Source organism: Mesoplodon bidens (genome assembly GCF_964165515.1).
Source record: "Mesoplodon bidens genome assembly, chromosome: 5".
Lineage (NCBI taxonomy): Eukaryota > Metazoa > Chordata > Mammalia > Artiodactyla > Ziphiidae > Mesoplodon > Mesoplodon bidens.
Window position 1 is genome coordinate 103,635,015 of NC_138161.1, and position 16,111 is coordinate 103,651,125.

A 16,111-nucleotide genomic window follows, 5' to 3' on the forward strand; every position below is an offset into this window, starting at 1 on the left:
CTCAGAATGTGGGTTTGCTGAAGTGTTGAGAACAGAGTAAGTGAATTGTGGTGTAACAGAATGATCTTTTTAAAGCCCCAGAATAAAATCTCTTTAAGAGCTCATGTTTCCTATTTCAAACTACATTAGTTGCAAAAACAAAAATATTTCATTATTGCATGGAATAGGTACCCTTGACCTTACCTCTACTACTATCTTCATATTTTTTGTATGAGTAGATGAGAAACTGAGAGCAAGAGAGATGGAGTAATTTGGACCCAAGAATGTCTGGATTCAAAGACTTTGCACTAAGATGATGCTCGATAAATGGTTAAGTGCAGAAATGTGTTTCTGCGTTTAATTCTTGGTCAAAAAGAATCCCACCAAATCCCAAAAGAACCAAGTTTTGGAGGTTTCATGAATTAGTAACTCACGGTGTACTCTCAACATTCATTAACAGAAATTAGGAGGTCAGGGCCTCCTTGTTGGGTGGAAAAATCATGGGATTAGTCAGGTGACCTGGCTGGGGGGAGGTGGGTTCAGGTGATTACTCTGTTGCTTATTTTGTGTTGGGTAAGTCATTTTACCTGACTTTTTACCTCAGATGTAAACGATGGACTATAATTTGTCCTAACAAGAAGATCTAATAAACCAGTGAGAAAGTGCTTTTATGATGTGCTGAGGTGAGGACATGGATAGGACAGAAATACAAGGAAACAGTCTCCAGCCTTGGAGTGCCTTCCAGGCAATGTCTGCTGCACATTTTAACCCCCTGACACCGTTATTGGTGGGTCCCCTGGTTGCTCACATTCACAACCGTCTGAGGAAAAAAAGTCCCACTCAAACCTTCCAAGAACAGGCTTGCCTTTCACCCAGTTCGCAGATTTTTTTTGAGGCTGTAAGCACAGAATAAGCTTTCTGGGCTTCCGGCAGGGCTGTGAAGTGAACTCCGGGGTTTCGTTTATTTGAGCACCGGATAGAGGGAGTTGCCTTGAAGCAACTGATCGGCATGGCTATCCAGGGCTCACTGGCAATTAGAACATTCCAGGAACTGACTCCCTCCGGGTCCCAGGGAAGCTCTGAATCTCTTCCCAGGGTGGTCCTCGTTGCCCGCTGACATCTAGCCTGGTTCACTGCTCCGCGGGAAGGAGGGAGTCAGGGTTCTGCCTGGAGACAGGAACACAGCTGGGAGGCCGAGCATCCGGGTCCCGCGCCTGGATCTGTGGCGGGCATGACCTTGTAGGAGTCGTTTCTCCTCCGAGAGCTCCAGTTTTCCCATGTGTGAAGTGGACGGGCTGGAAGTTGGTCTGGGCCAGCTCCGAACCTCGCTGGGAATCCGGGGCGGGGCTCACGAGGAAGATCTCGGAAGGGGATTCCACGGCAGGATCTCGTCTGCTCAGATTCAGGCCCCTAATCTGGCGCCCTAACAGTGGAAGCAGGTTCCCCCATTTATTCGGCAGCCCCTCTCCCCGGCCGCTTCCTCCTTCTACGTCTCCTTCCTCTTCCTCCAGTGCAGGCAAAACCTCCACACCTCCCTTTCCCTTCCTCCTTTGCAGTCTCCCCGCATCCCCGCGTCTTCCCTTCCTCCCAGGAAATCAACTGTCGTCAGCGCGCCCACCTTGGGGCAAGGCCACGGCCCGCGGCGGGCGCCCCCTCCCCCGGCGGCGAGCGCGGCGCGGCGCGGCGGCCCCGCGGGCACCCGCCTTCCCATACCTTACATGGACAAATGCGTGCAGGCAAAGTCAGGAATTCAGGCCCCTGACGTCAGCCTCCAGCTCTCAGGGCACCGCACGGGAGACCGAGGGGAGGGGGTGGGGACGGTGGGGAGGAAGGAGGGGGAAAGGCACCAACCAGCAGCCGCTCCAGCCCTGCCGAAGTTTCACTTTTTGTCTGTGGGTTCGCTCCCGGGCCCCGCGCGAGCTTTCCTGGGATAAGTAGCTTTAGCGAGCGGGAGAGAGCCGCGCGGTGCAAGGTAAGGGCTGGCTGCGCGGCCGGGGGCGCGGGGCGCGGTGCGGGGCGCGGGGCCGGGCCTGGGGACAATGGGAGGGGGAGTGCCTGGGCACCTCCTCCTTCTCCGCTGCCTCCGCCTCCAGCCGCCGCCGCCGCCGCCGCTGCCCCGGCCGCCTCCTCCCCGAGGTATTTGTTGCAAATCCTCCTTCCTTCCCCCCACTCTCCGCCCGCGGGCGCCTCGGGAACCCCCAGCCCTCCCCGAGCGCGAGCGCCTCCGGGGTGGCAGGAGCGCGGGGCGCAGGGCGCCGAGCGCGCGCCCGGGCCGGGCCGCAGGGCCCGCGGTGCGGAAGTGCCGGCCGCAGCGTGATCATGGGGTGCACGCGTGGGGGAGGGGGACCCCGAGTTTTTCGGGAAGCGTCAACCGGGGGCTGGGCGCGGGTGGAGGCCTTCCCTTCGCGCCCCCTGCCCGGGCTTTTCAGGGCTCCCAGGGGGCGGGGCCACACCCAGCAGCTCCGAGCTTTCGCGGAATCACAGTTGTCACAGTGGAAGGGGCCTAGGAGCCCTCACATCAAGTTCCCCCATTTTCCAGCTGGGGCAGCTGAGGCCCAGAGAGGAGGAGAGCCTCCTCAAAGTCGCTCACTAGAGGCTGAGCCATAATTAAAATAAATGGCTTCCGACTCCTAGTTCCTTTTCTCCAAGCAGTTTTCCAGCGCCCACTGTGAGCCCGCGCCATGCCGGGTTGCTGGGTCAGATGCATTTAGGGCCCTTACTCTGCCCTCAGGGAGCGCACAGTCAACCCGAGGAGCCAGACGTGACCCAAGGTAGAAGGTGCTAAGTGCTGGGGAAAAGGCAAGGGTAAAATTTCAAGGGTCTCGGAGAAGAGTTTGGTTTCCTCGTCCCTCAGGAAGCATCAGAGGCTTTGGAAGGATGGGGGGTTTTCTGAAGGCAGCCAGGCTCAAGGAGCGAGGCCTTGTGCGGGAGGCAACCGCAGAGCAGAGAAGACTCAAAATGTGGAGAGTGGGGATGGAGCTGTAACTGTTACTGTGCTGGGAGCACGGGGTTGGGAGGCGTGGGTACAGGAGATGAGATAATCAGTGGAATTGGGCCTGAGGGGTGTCTTTGGGACTTTGAGGTGCTGGGGGAGCTGAAAGAGCTTTGTGGCTTCCCTTCCCTTCCCAGTGACCCAATGTCTGCTCGCCCTCAACACAAAATGCAAAAATTTAGGTTCACGTTTGAGCTGCTTTTCTAGGACCAGACTCGCTTAACCTTGTGTCCAATCCCATCTCTCTTTCCACCTCCTCCCCCTTTTCTAGTGCTTGCTTACCAATAAAACTCATTCTCACGAAGGTGTTAGTGACTTGGCAATGGCTTACCTCCCCCAGCACAAGAGCATTTTAAGAAAGCCTTTAAGCGGAAGGAGAGAAAGCAGCTAACACTCTCCTCTCCCCTGCATCCTCACCCTCCCTGTCCTTACAGATAGGGAAACATAAATAAAAGCCCAGAGAAGACGGATGCCAGTTCTAAAGCCTACGGTGAATAATGGTAGCCGGTGGGAGGCCAGAACTTCCAGTAGGGTTCTCTGTACCCCATGACCAGCCTTCTTCCTTTCTGGGTCTCTGCCTGTACCAGGCTCAGTCAAAAGGAAGAATGTGTATCTTTTTTTTTTTTTTTTAATCTCAGTATAAGAATACACTTTTTATTTATTTATTTTTATATACAACAGATTCTTATTAGTCATCCATTTAATACACATCTGTATACATGTCAATCCCAATCGCCCAATTCATCACACACCCCCCCCCACGGCTTTCCCCCCTTGGTGTCCATACGTTTGTTCTCTACATCTGTGTCTCAATTTCTGCCCTGCAAACTGGTTCACCTGTACCATTTTTCTAGGTTCCACATATATGCGTTAATATACGGTATTTGTTTTTCTCTTTCTGACCTACTTCACTCTGTGTGACAGTCTCTAGGTGCAAGAATGTATATCTTGCATTTAATTTTTGCAAGACAGTCCCCCCAACACCAACACCCAGGCCTTCAGAGTCTAGACTGTAGACTCTAGATGCGAGATAGGTAGCCGGGGTTAGCTGTCTGAATGGTAGGGGTGCACGCCTGGGGCCTTTGGGTCAGGCAGCTGCCCAGGGTCATGCTCCTTGTAAGCAGCGGGCAGGCCTAGAGCCGGCTTTGGGGGTTGACAGAAGGAGGAGAAACAGCTGTGGAGCTGGTTACTATGATTGGGACTGACTGAGTAGGACCCTTCTTCGAGTGACATATGCCAGTGGACAGTCAGTTCCAGGCAGTGGGAGATGGGAAAGGAGGCTTCATTATGAAGGTCCTTAAAAATGCCAGGCATGGATATGACTTGAAGTGATCATTCGAGGGTTTTGAGCAGGCTGGGACATGAGTGAGAGGAGAACTGGCATTGGGAGGCCTTCTGCTGCCCATTCCAGTGAGACAGGCCATAATCTGGCCTAAGAATATTATCGGTGGGGTGTTGCTCATTTACCCCACGTGTATTACTGAGTGTCTGTTATGTGCCATTGGCAAAGATGAAAATTTTACGGCAGGTTCCTTATTTTACTGAGGCATATAAATTGTACATTGTATGTATTGAGGCATATAAAAAGTATACTTTTTCACATTTTAATATCACTGAAATTGGGTTGTCTTATAATCACAGATGTGTCATAGTTGAGCAGCTCTTCATTCTAAGTTGATAATGGTACATCTTACCCTTGATGGCTAAGAGTTGATAAAATTTGTTGATCATACCCTTTATGAATGTACAGTGCTTTGCACTTTATAAAAGTTTTCCATCAGATATTCCATTTGAATCTCAAAAGTCCCCTGAGAATTGGGCCTGGTGATCCTGTCATCTCGATTTTACCTCTTGCCCAAGGTCACAGAGCTAATTAGAAATGTGCTCAAAATGACAGCCTAGAACTTTGCCTCTTGATGTTAATATGAGACTTTACCCTGCTATGGAGCTAGCATGGGTTAATTAGGCATGGGAAGGTCAAATTGAATTTGATTTCAGAACTATGGCTGAAGATGCTGGAATGATGGTGGGTTTTTTGGGGGGGTGGGGTTTGGCCAAGGGCAGAATGTAACTCATGAGGACTGGGAGGATCCCTTAGCCTAGAGATTTGCTGCATTAAATGGAAAATGGGCAGGGAGATAGAAGATGCCAGGTAACATAGTAAAATCAGAGGATGGAGCATGCTGCTGTTTTTACACAGAAAGGAGAGGAACAGTGGATGAAGCACACAGGTTCTGGAGCCTCCCTTCTGTGAAGCAGGAACTGGCTAGCCCTGGGAGTACAAAGATGAGGAGGACACGGTCCCTGCTCTTGGGGAGCGCGCGCGCACGCGCGTGCGTGCGTGCGTGTGTGTGTGGTGCTGTTCGAGGGCTATGTTTCTGCTGCACTGACGTGGTTCCACCTCAGGGAAGCTACCAGAGGGAGCAGTGCCTGAAGAGAATCTTTAGGGTTATATAGGAATCGCCCAAGTGGAAGAAGAACAGGTAAGGGCTGAACCTGTTAGGCATATGCAGACAAATGTAGGGAAGGAGCATGGCAGTTGAGGCTGGTTTTTGCATGGCCAGCATGAACAGGGTGGTGGGAAATGGGAAAAGGGAGGACTTTCATTCTTTGCTAAGTAGATTTAAATTTATCTTGTGGGCTCTAGGGGCCATTAAAGGCTTCTCTAGAGATTTGCAGGAAAACAAGGCTGGGCAAGGGCTCTGGAAGCATCTGTGGGATTAGGTATTGGGATGCTAACTGCAGGAAGAAGAGTAACATATTTAGTAAGTGGTTGAGTGGAGCTGAGACTTTGACCCTGGGCAGTAATTAGGAGTCCTGGCTCAGCGTGTGCATTGCTGGGTGGGGACTTTTCCTGGATAATGGCATTGGAAGGCAGCACCCAGCTGGAAGAAACCGAGGCGAGGAAAGGGGAGGTAAAGTTGTGATGCATGCAGGAAGCTTATCTGGGTGGAAATCCGTGGGCTTGAAGGTGTGTGTGAAGCAGAGGTGGGGAAGGGAAGAAGGAATGGAATCGTGATGTGGGAGTCTGCTCTAGATGGCTTGGATGCATGGAGGAAATGGCAGTGCCTTCTTAATGCGAGTCATAGAAATGGGGAAGGACACTGATGCATTGATGAGGACCTCACCTCTCCTGACTTTCTACAAATAGGGTGGGTGGGTGGCTGGGGGTTAATGGGATTCACGCTTGGAAGCAGGTAAACCACAAAATTGAGGCTAGAAAATGTTTATCTTTCGATCCTTCTTTCTTAATAATAACATAATTTAAAAAATTTGAGTACTTACCGTGTACTTACATAATTCTCATACTGATTCATTAAAGTAGGTTTTATGGTTATCAATCTCATTTTGCAGATGAGAAAATGAGTTTGGTTAAATAAGGTTAACACAACTACTAAGTGAAATGGTGAGTTTAGAACCTTTCCCTGATCTTCACCACTCTCTCTGTGCCCCCAGAAGGAAAAGTGAAAATTGTCGATGAAAATTAATCAGTCGACCTAAAAAAGAACTGGAAAATTTTATTCGATCCAAATTTGAGCATTATAACCCGGGAAGAGCATCTCAGAACTCTCTGAGAACTGTTCCGCCCGTTAGAAGTCAAGGCACGGTTATATAATCTTTTTGAGACAGAGGGCTGTACATCACATGATGTATTGATATTATCAACAGTTTACTTAATGCAGATCTAAGCATCATCCTGGTGGGTCATGTGACCCCTGCAACATCAAGAAGGAATGTTATTAAAGCATTGTCTGGTTGATGCTAGGAGCATGTTGCTCTTGATGGTTGAGCAGGTATTCCTGCCGCTGGGGGAGGTCTGGTCGAATCGTAATGCAGATACTCGATGCGCACTGCGGGGAGAGAGGGGGCCAAAGGGCAGGGAAGCATTTTTATGTTTATATTTTCTTGCCTTGCCATAAAATATGAATTTTATTTCACAAAGTCACCACTGTCTTTCAATGTTCTTCCTCAGAATTTAACTCAGTACCCATTCTTGGGCCCCAGCAGGACCATAATCCAGGGTTTCCCTGGGCAAGCAGCCTTTTCACTTCCATACTGGTGCTGTTTCAGCCCGGTCTCTCTTGAGATGCTGCCATTCCCTCTACCCTTTGGGTGTCTTCTCTCTGCAAAGCTAACTGGAGAGAACAGAGCTTCTCTAGCAAGCATCTGCTTCCGCCCCCAACATTGCCTTCTCCCCAGTCTCTTGTAGTAATAAGGATTTGAGGTACCCCACAGAGAGGCAGTTGGGGAAATAGGATAACAAAGTAGGGGAGTGATGGAGGGTCTTGATCTCAGTCATTGCCCTTGATCTATGGCTCCTGGGACAATGTTCTCCAGATAGCTCCTGTTGGATCCCGCCCTTCCCTAGGTCACTCAGACCTCTTCCTCCAAGAAGGCTTTCTGGCTCAGGACTCTGAGTGATCAACTAAGGTCCTTTCTGTGACCTACCCACCTCAGGTGGGTTATTTGCATTTTGATAACTTACAGGTAAGATATTTTCAGGGGCGAGAAGACAGATCCTAGGAATGGCACCCAGCAAAGTAAATAAGACCTTGGCTTTCTCTTCTTTGAATACCTCTCGTCTCTGGTACCTTGAAGATGTTTAGTAACTGCTTGTTTACTCATTTAAAATGAGTAACATTTACTGATACAATGTAAGCACGGATCACGCTTGACCACATATATTTGCTTGACTTTGTTCTCCCCTCCCCTTTAAAATAAGCGGCAGGAGGTTCGCAAGGATGCCTGCTTTGTTAAGGGCCATGTTCCCCAGTCCAGAGGAGTGCCTGGTACAGCGTAGGCACCCTGGAACTGTTTGTTAGGTGAAGAAAGGGGTTGGCTTAGTTAACTGCAACCACAAGATAGCAATGATGGGGGAAAGGAACGTTTTACTGACTGAGAGGTTTGGGCCTGTGGGGTCCCAGGACTGGATTGAGTCCCCACGATGCTGTGAAGCCGCCACAGGTGGAACTCGGCAGTCCCACCATCAGGGTCAAGATTAGGGGGTGGGAGTGTAGAACTGAGTGTCTAAACTAACTAGCCATCCCAAGAGTAAGTGTGATTCAAACTGCGCTTTCCTTTCTCCCTCACAGCCAGGTGGTCGTGTTGTCTTTGAACATTCTGCTGTTTTCATGTCCATGCCTTTGCTTATGCTGTTTTCTCTACCTGGAGTTCCAGGCCTCTCTGCGTGTTGTAAACCTATGATTAATTAATTAATTAATTAATTAAGTTATTTATTTATTTATTTTCTTTCTTTCTTTGTGGTACGCAGGCCTCTCACTGTTGTGGCCTCTCTCATTGCGGAGCACAGGCTCCGGACGCGCAGGCTCAGCGGCCATGGCTCATGGGCCCAGCTGCTCCGCAGCATGTGGGATCCTCCCGGACCGGGGCACGAACCCGCGTCCCCTGCGTCGGCAGGCGCACTGTCAACCACTGTGCCACCAGGGAAGCCCGACCTATGATTTTTTAAGTTCAAGGCGAAAACCCACCTTGTGCCATGAAGCCATTCCCAGACTCTTAGCCCCATTATACCCCACTTATATGTGTGATCACATGCATCTCTGTCTCTTGTGTTCAGTTCAGCACATCATTCGGGTTCTGAGTGATTACCCATGCCAGACAGAAATGCTGGAAACTGATCTTACAAAGACAGCTAAGGCTCTGTCTTCAAGGATCTTCATTCCAGCCTAGGAGACAGACTGAAATAGAACATGGGAAGGCCCTACTAGAGTGATGAACAAAAAAATAATGGGAGCTGTGAGAAATGGCTGACTGACTACCTGGAAGAACAGGAAAAAATGCTCATGGAGAAGAAGACATTGGGTTGGGTTTTGAAGGGTGAGTAGGAGTTCTTATGGTGGACAGAGGTGGAAGAGCTTTCTGGGTAGAGAGACCTTGATATACAGGCACAGGCCTGAGGCCTAAGAGTGTTTGGGGGGTGTGTTTGGAGATCACTGAGAAAGATGGGGCTGGCCAGGGAGGATTAGAGGGTAAAGGGCTGGCAGCTTGAGCTGAGGACGATGGCAGCAGTGGTGGTGGGTAGGGAACAGGAGGGCTTTTGTTACTTTTTGAGCAAAGGAGGGTGTCGTTGGGTCTGTGTTTCAGAGAACTCTGGTGGCAGAGTGATAGCAGTTCTGGGCCAGAGGCGGGGACGCCGCTTAGGAGGCTGCTGAAATGTTCCAGGTCAGGAAACACTGGCCTGCACCAGGTCAGCAGAGTAGAGAGGGAAAAAGTTGTTTACTGTTAGAATCTTATCAGGCAGCTTAGTTCCTATTCTTGTCCTTCCAATTATTTGCCCGCTTATCAGCCTTGACTGGAAAAACTATTTTATCGGCACCAAAGCTTGTAGGCAGTGGAAGCAGCAGGCTGGCAGCCAGTTCATGCCTTAGAATTGTGGGCTGGGGCCTTGGTGGCCAGAGCCACCTGATTCCTCCTTTTGCTGTTGAGGAAACTGAGGCCCCAGGGAAAGGACAGAAGTGCTCAGTCACACCCTTGTCTGCTGAGCTGGAGTTGGGTGTGGCCCTTACTCCCTTTCCTGCCCTGTTTCAAGGGTGTTATTCACCCCACCCCACCTCCAGGGGCTTTGCTTGGGAGAATTTGGGAGGGACTCTAACTTGGAGATCGTTGTTACTGGGCTTGTACCTTGTTCTTTGCACTTTGAAAACAAAGTGATTAAGGTTCAGTTTCAGTCTGCGAGTGCTTTGGGGGTTTCTTTTTCTGCTATTTATTCCTGTCGCTTATTTGCCGGAACCAAGCTTCTGCATGATAACTTTAAGGTTCCTTGCCTGTGGCGGCCCCCACCCTCATTCCCCTTTTATTTTTACTTATTTTTGCTTGCCTAAAGGTTTTCAGGCTGCCAGCATTAGATCCCTTACAGGATAGATCCTGCTGTTTTTTCTTCCCGTCTTAAACCTGCCCATCCCAACCCATCTCATAGAACCCATTAGCGTTTCGTAGCCTTTGTAGCACTTTTTATGTGGAGAATGCATTTTACGGTTGCTTTTTATTACTTAGCTCAGAATTGCCATCCAAGAGATGGGTCGGCAGGACCAAACTTGTGAAGTTCAGGGGTGAAGGAACTTCCCCTGCGGTGCTTAAGTGGTAGAGTGAGAATCAGACTCACAGCTCTAAAGCTCCCGTCTTGCTCCTTCCTTCTCTTCTGCTGGATAATTGATGTGAAAGTCCTTAGCAAGCCCTGTACACAGGTGGGAAACTGTTATTCTTTCACGGTGTACTAACTGGTAGCATTAGCTGCCCGTCTGTGACTTTGGAAGGCACCTGAGAATCTGGTTGGATACCCCAGAGCCCTGAGGATATGGGCTTCAGATACTATCATTTCAGCAGGTGTTTGGTGTAAGAAAACAAAGACCTGTGTTTGAGCCACACATTAACCCTGTGATCTTAAGCAAGCTCCAGAACATTCCTGAGCCTCAGTTACCTTCGATTATAGATCATATGATCTATCCCAATGCAGCTGTGAGAACCAGACATTTCCCTGACAGTGCTTTATACATGGTCATATAGCGTGTAACATGGCCGTGCAGTGGGTACATGTGGCCGTGCAGTGGGTACACGTGTCTAATTCTTGGTGCCCAGCAAGGTGTCTAGCCTACAGGAATGGCACCTTGTCCTTCTAGAGGAGATTGTGGGATTTAGACCCAGGCAGCTCCAAGTTCAAGTCTTAGCCGTGCGACTTAAGGGAGGGTGCTCCCTGGGGTGGTCACGGGCGATCTGGTGTACTGACTTACTCATTTTTAGACTTCTTATTCATGAGGGCATCACTGTTGACAACAGTCACTTTGCGAAGTGGGGTGAGTGCCACAGACGTTCACAGGCATTTCCAGGCTGAGGGATGGTTTCTCACCAGTGAATGGCTGTCCAGTGTTTCTTCTTCTCCATTGTGATCCTCCAACTCTCTCTTGGTTTTTTAATTTTTTAAATTTATTTTTATTTGAGAAAAATCGGCTGACATCTTTATTGCTTTGGGGAAGGGGGTCACTCAGGAGCTCTTGGTGGGCAGGTCTGCTTCCTCTTCACCGTCACAGGCTTCTGGCAGCGCAGGATGGCGCTGGCTCTGCAGGGGGCGGCCAGGCGCCAATCCGTGCGGTGCTTGTTCTTTTGCATCACGTGCCGGATGCTGCTGAGTGTGGCCCGGGCGTTCTTGTTGATGGTGGTCCGCACATAGGTGGCCGGCTTTCGCGGGCCGGATCACCGCTTCATCGCTACCACGACCCCTTTGCTATCTGCTGCCGGCTGCACACCCACAGTCTTGCGGTGAATGGGCCCGTTGTGGCGGAAGGAGTTGCGGGCCTTTAGGTTACTGGGTTTGGTGCTGTACGTCTCCTTGTGCCTCCTGAAGAAGCTGGAGCAGTTCCGGACGACCAGCCATTGCAGGCGCGCGGACATGGTGGCAGCTCCTCTGGTTGCGGAGGCTGGAAAGAGGCAGGCGCGGGGCGGGGCCTCTCTGGGGGTTGGTTTGCGCTGTGTTCGCGCTCCGCTTCTAGTGAAGTCGGTGCTTCTTTCCCGGCCTCCCATCGGAGCCCGCTGTAGTTCCCATGGAAAGCTGGTGCTGAGGGGTGGTTCCAGGCCTTCCTCAGAAACTTGCATGGGGAAACCTGTATGGGAACCTTTCACGGGGCAGGTAAGCAAGAGGGTCAGGACACGGCAGAGTTGTTTCAGTGTCCTTCAAGAAGTGTGTTTTGGCCTCATTCCATCCCCACAGTGGGCACTTTTTCCGCTGAAGCCATGGTCGGCATTCCTTAGTCACTCAGGACATCAACCAGCAGCTTCGGAGAAGATGGCGGTGAGCATGTGTAGTGCGAATTCCTTGGCATTTTCAGGAGACTGCTTTTTGGGCGTTAAGGGAACCCTGTCTTTAATGTTAGTGTCGGTTTGCTTGTCTGTAAAAATGGCTGTAGCAACAGTACCTGATGCAGAGGTAGAGGGACCATACTTTCTGGTTTTGCCAGGACAGCCCTGGTTTATGCCTGTGTCCTGGTGCAGTTTATACAGCGTCCCCTTCCACTCTCAGAGGTATTCTGATTGGAGGTCACCCTACTTGTTAGTACTGAGTGAGGTTGTGTTAAGTCAGGGGTCCCCCCAATCCCCGGGCCGTGGACCGGTACCGGTCAGCCGCCTCTTAGGAACCGGGCCCACAGCGGGAGGTGAGCGGCGGGCCAGGGAGTGAAGCTTCATCTGCCGCCCCCCATCGCTCACGTTACTGCCTGAACCAACACCGTGTCCCGTCCCCCCACCACGCCACCGACTGTCTTCCAGGAAACCAGTCCCTGGTGCCAAAAAGTTTGGGGACCGCTGGTATAAGTAATATGTATAAGACCAGGACTAAAGTAAAATGTCAACAAACGTCTACTGTTTTTGTCGGAGGAGATGCTAGGTGCTCAAGAAATGTTTGTTCAGTGAACTACTTTTATAAAGGTAAAGTTTGAGGATGTTTGAAGGGAATGTCTAGCTTGTAGGCAGTTAGGGTTTATTAGGTTGATAAAAATGTGTTAGTACCTGTTTAGAATATAAAAAAACGCCAGGAGAGTGGTACGGATGGAGGGCTTATTGAGTTCTCTGGAACGTGTGTGGAAGCTTATTGGAAGGGCTGGGCCTTGGATTAAACATGGAAAGACAGGAACGCTTGGTCCAGGATGTGATGGGGCAGCTAAATTGCTCTGGCTACTTATAGTTAAGAAATAAGATTGAATCTCTGTGCATGTGTGTATTTTATATATTTATTTCTGGCCACACCACGCATGGGATCTTAGTTCCCCGACCAGGGATTGAACCTGGGCCCTCTGCAGTGGAAGCGCAGAGTCCTAACTACTGGACCACCAGGGAAGTCCCCATGTGTGTAATGTAGCCGCGGTTTTTAAATCTATTATTTTCTAAACGATGGCCCATCTTGATAAAGACCTTTAACTGTAACTGTGGCAGCTTAATGCGGTACCAATTTCTGTGCCAAGAGGTCACCAGAGTAACTTATTCTTCTAATGAGTTTCCAAAGAATATGGTTCTTGTTTAGTTCCCAGGAAGAAAAAAAAACCAGAAATAAAAAAAACTTAGTTGGCACCTAGAGCTTCTGTCTTGTGTGATATGAAAATGAATCATTTTCAGGAACTGGAGGAGGGAGTTGCTACCCAGAGGGCAGGGTGTGCCCTGACTTCATGGGAAAGGCAAATTCTGAAGTGACCTGGAGGGTAAGCGGCACCTTTTCTTAGAATGAGGTGAAAGGCAGGTCAGCTTTCCTGTAGTCTGGTTGTTTCCAAACTGGACTTCTCTTCTTGGCTGCAGCAGCTTCACTTCATAGGAAACTATGAGGGTTCCAGTAATGACAGCTGGACAGGACCCTCCAGATACATCTGTCCATCGATCTGATGTGTTTGTGTGTTCATTCATTCCACACCAGGTGCTAGGTGTACCTGTGAATGAATGAGTGAAACTCTAGTCTGGATTTGGGGGATGGAAACATGAATGCTGTGCCATCCCTGCCTCCATAGGTCATTTAAATAATCAAGAGAGGATGTAAAAGTATATGGAAGAAATATCTGGTGACTCTAACTGAATGGCGACTAACTCTAGGGACCCTGGGGAAACTTCACAGATAAAAGGACTATCATTTGATTGGGCCTTGAAGGATGAGCGGGGATTTGTCTAGTGGGCTAGAGGAGGAGGGGGGTCATTGAGCAAGGGAAATAACACGAACAGGTGAGAAAATGCATGGCACCTTGGAAAACTGGAGTCATTGGGGATGGGCTGCGGAGTAGAGAGGCCATGGAAATGAGGGTGCAGGGGTGGGCTGGGACGCGGATTGACAAAGGTCTTGATTGCTGACTGAGGACTTGAGACTGTGCTGTGAAAGGAGCATCACGTAGGGAAGGGAGATGATTGCATCTGTGCTTTAGAAAAGTGATGGGTTACGGATGGTTGGAGGGGCCTGGTACTGGAGATGGTGAGATGTGCTGCTGTAGTCCAGGCACCAGATAAACGGAAGCTGAAATGAGGTTGAGGCATTGGCTCTGAGGGACAGTTCACAGGTGGAATAGAGGTCACCCAATCTCCTCATTTAAACAAGAGGAAACCCAGGCCCTGAGCAGGTAACACATACAGAGTCCACAGCCCTGGTTCCATCATAACCCCCAGGTGATCCATCCTCTGCCCAGGGTAACAGGTGCCTCGTTGCTGAGATAGCTGTTTGTCAAGAGGAAGATCTCCATCACTTTTTATCTTTTAAGAGTTCCCTGGAATCTCTTAACTCTGAATGAAATTGGCTCTTTCTAGAGTTATGGAATCTGTGATCACTGGAGATATTCAAGCAGTGGCTGATTGGGATGTTACAGTGAAAACTCAGGCAATGGTTGAAGACCTGGTCTAGAATATCTTTGAGGTCTATTAACCCTGACTCTTTTTTTTTAGTTCATTCCTTCCTACCTCCTTCCCTTTCTTCCTTCCTTGGAGAAGATACTTATACCAGTCTTACCTGCGGTTCCTCTCTCCATTTGGTTCCTCAGGATGATTTTAGCCAAATTGGACAAAAGGCAGAGAGAGTTAAAAATGGATGATTAGGCACTAAGAATAGTGGGCCATAGTTCATGCAGAGTCGTGAGGGAATAACCGTTTGGGGGGCAGCAAGTTAATACTCACCAGGGAGACCTTTGTGACCTAGGCCAGCCAGCATGATCCTGATCAAAATGGAATCCACCATACAGTTAAAGATGCTTTCGACCAATCGCCATTTTTATAGTGCTTTACAGTTAATCATGTGTTTTCCTACAAATTACAGGTAAATCCTCACAATAGTCCTGTGAGCAGTTATTATTATTGTTCAAGTTTTACTATCAAGAACGTGAGGCTGAGAAAGATTAAATGACTTGCTCAGGGCCCCAGCTAGCTGCATGTTGAACCCAGGACTTCAACTTGAGGTTTTTATTTGCACAATTTTAGATTCCTCCTATTCCTAGCCTGCGCAGATCCCCAAGACAGGCTCTAGCTTTATTCCTATTGATAACCTTAAATCCATTGTGGATCCTGATGTAAGGTAAGGATTTAATCAGTGCTTGCTGAATGAACATGTGAATGAATAATATAAATGAAGTAATAAAAGACAACTTGAGTTTTAAGAATATCTTTAGTAATAAAAAAACCTAATTGAGCTCCTCTAAACATTAATTAATCTGTTATCAAAAGACAATGAGAAAGAACTCATTTAGAATACATTTACTCAACTTCATTAAAAAAAAAAAAAAAAAACACCAGAAAAGCTCCCACCAAAACTCTTTTACCTGAATACCTCTCTCTGATCTTTTAGGGGACCATAACCCTGATCTTAACCCCCCCGAAAGGGCATGTCCACTTCTCTGTTTGTGTACAATGTTTCCTTCCACTTAATATTATTACAAGAAAAGCTCTTTCTTCTTTTGGCCTGGTCTTTATCTTTTTTATAAATGTATTTTATTTATTTATTTATTTATTTTTGGCTGCATTGGGTCTTCGTTGCTGCGCTCAGGCTTTTCTCTGGTTGCGGCAAGCGGGGGCTACTCTTTGTTGCGGTGCGCAGGCTTCTCATTGCGGTGGCTTCTCTTGTTGCGGAGCTCGGGCTCTAGGCGCACAGGCTTAAGTTGCTCCGTGGCATGTGGGATCTTCCTGGACTAGGGCTTGAACCCGTGTCCCCTACATTGGCAGGCGGATTCTTAACCACTGCGCCACCAGGGAAGCCCTATATTTATCTTTTATATAACTAAAGATTTGTTGAAATTGACATTACCCGTGTGGACACTAGGATAGTTTTTAGTTTTTAAAGAAATTTAATACAATTCAGTATGTTAAAACATGCGTTGTAAACATCAGTGGACAAATAAATAGCTTTTACTTCCTTCTAAGTTATTTCCTGAAGACAATAATTTCTTTGGCACTTCCACTTTCCCGCACATTGGTTACCATTTTGTCCCTTGTGTTTTGTGGTTATGTGACTATGTATCTTATCTCCTCAGGGATGTAGGAGAAAATGCATGTATGGCTGGAGAGTCAGACAGGTTTGGGTTCAAATCAAGGCACTGTATCTTGATAGTTATATAATCATACTGGTTACTTAGCCTCTCTGAACCTCCAACTACTTGTCTGTGAAAGAGGATAATAGTG

At 48.8% G+C, this 16,111-nt stretch overlaps 1 protein-coding gene and 1 pseudogene across 5 annotated transcripts in view; one reads left to right on the forward strand and one right to left on the reverse strand.

Annotated features, from left to right (window-relative positions):
- Positions 1–254: 254 nt before the first annotated feature.
- Positions 255–16,111, forward strand: part of LPP (LIM domain containing preferred translocation partner in lipoma) — a 698,762-nt gene continuing 682,905 nt past the window's right edge. For 2 of the 4 annotated variants that reach the window (XM_081235262.1, XM_081235261.1), the window contains exon 1: positions 255–1,951. The gene's annotated coding sequence lies outside the window, so the exon portion shown is untranslated. Of the gene's footprint in view, positions 1,952–2,032; positions 2,116–16,111 lie in introns of those variants that run through there. The other 2 variants (XM_081235266.1, XM_081235263.1) reach the window with 2 other exon arrangements.
- LOC308617787 (large ribosomal subunit protein eL28-like) lies at positions 10,771–11,377 on the reverse strand (annotated as a pseudogene). The gene has a single exon. The product of its transcript is annotated as a large ribosomal subunit protein eL28-like (transcript).